The sequence below is a fragment of the Calidris pugnax genome, unplaced genomic scaffold, assembly GCF_001431845.1.
Source record: "Calidris pugnax isolate Ruff unplaced genomic scaffold, ASM143184v1 scaffold56, whole genome shotgun sequence".
Lineage (NCBI taxonomy): Eukaryota > Metazoa > Chordata > Aves > Charadriiformes > Scolopacidae > Calidris > Calidris pugnax.
In genome coordinates, this window is record NW_015090839.1 from 13,096,743 (window position 1) to 13,098,325 (window position 1,583).

Sequence of the window (1,583 nt, forward strand, 5' to 3'; positions counted from 1 at the left end):
GGGGGGGCGGAGAGGCGGGGGGGAAGAGGGGGAAATCCCTTTTAGTTTTGCGATTAGGCTGCCAGGCTTTGAAAAGGGCTTAAAAACAAAGTCATGCTCAGCCTTTTGTAGGAGAGATCCAGATGTTATGTAGATTTTTTTGGTTTTTTTTTTTTTTGTGCATGTTCATTTGGGAGCGGATCCGGCGGTGAGCGCTGTATGTCCGTGTGTACGTTGCTGGACTTTGCCATATATCGACGTCGCGTTTGTGGAATGTATGCTGGAGTATTAGCTCGGTAATGCCTTCTAATGGTAGTGCTAATTACAGTGGGGTTATTTAGCAAATTAAGTGAGATGATGCACCCCCCACCTTTGAGCACGAAATGAACTTTTCCGAGCACACACGCACACACACACACACACGTTAATTTTGGTGTGTTTCTCTCGCCCAATCACTTTCCTGGAGCTAAACCATGCCTTACCTCAGAACAGTCAATTACCAAAGCTACCCGGGATCATCAATCATGGGGGATGCTTGAAGTTTAGGGGAGGAGCGATGGTCAAACTATCGATTGCTGCAGTTTTGTCCTCCCCAACCCCCCACCCTCGTTCACGGTCCCTTGCACATAAAATCTAAAACAGACTATCCCGTTAATAGTGGGATTTATCAATGATTATGTACCCAGTTGTGAATGTGGCCTCATACATAGAGGGCTTTTAAAAATACACAGCAGAAAAAATATGATTTATTCAGATAGGTTTTGTTTGAGTTTGATTTGCTTTTCCTGACGATGACGAGGGTTTTAAGATATTTTTTTTTTTTAAACTTTAAGAAAATGACTCAAGGGGTAGTTATAGATATTTGGCCTGATTTTAATAGGCGTAGGGAATGAGCTCCAGAGGTCAATAAACCCCTCCAAAATGATGAATGATTGAGTACCTGTGATGATGATAGTGATTACCGGAGCAATTAAACAGTTTGATTAAATGAGCCATCATAACAATGATGTCTGCGGGAAATCAGCCCTCACATATAAAGAAAGATAGTGTGGAGGGCTGACAAACGCCAGTGGGCATTCCTGCGTGTTCCGATAGCGCCGAGCCCCGCAGAGCAGGGCTCCATTTACAAATACGGGGGGAATACGGAGAAAAGTCCCTCTCCTACTTTTAGCCAGAGTTGCACCCTGCTTAAAACCCGCCAGAAGCCGGAGAGCAGACCCGTGTTTTTTTTCCTAGAGGATCTCCTCCAAGATTAAAGCTAGTCCTAAGAGCAACCGAATTGCTGTGACTGACTTTCACGGGACTGTAAAGAGAGGTGAGTAAAAAAGCCCTTAGTATGTAGATCTCTTTCAAGCACTGGTTAAGTCGATTCATTTCGCAGGGAAAAAGCCAGTCTTCTTGTGCAGTATTTTATACTCTGTCGTATAAATCGGTAACGTAATTCAAGATATTCATGGTAATGAATGCTTGGCTAATCCTTTGGGTGCGCGGAGACCTACAGAGCAGTAGGTTATGCAAATCCTTTCCTACTTTTACAGCTGTAGTTTTCTAACAGATTTTTTAGAGATCTAGTCATCGGTGAATGCTATTTGTTTTTTCCCTCC

At 43.5% G+C, this 1,583-nt stretch overlaps 1 long non-coding RNA gene across 1 annotated transcript in view; it reads left to right on the top strand.

Annotated features, from left to right (window-relative positions):
* The first annotated feature begins 75 nt into the window (after positions 1-75).
* Positions 76-1,583, top strand: part of LOC106888061 — a 6,545-nt gene continuing 5,037 nt past the window's right edge. Inside the window, exons 1-2 of the long non-coding RNA XR_001412028.1 lie at positions 76-275; positions 1,216-1,294. This is a non-coding gene — a long non-coding RNA (uncharacterized LOC106888061). The remainder of the gene's footprint in view (positions 276-1,215; positions 1,295-1,583) is intronic.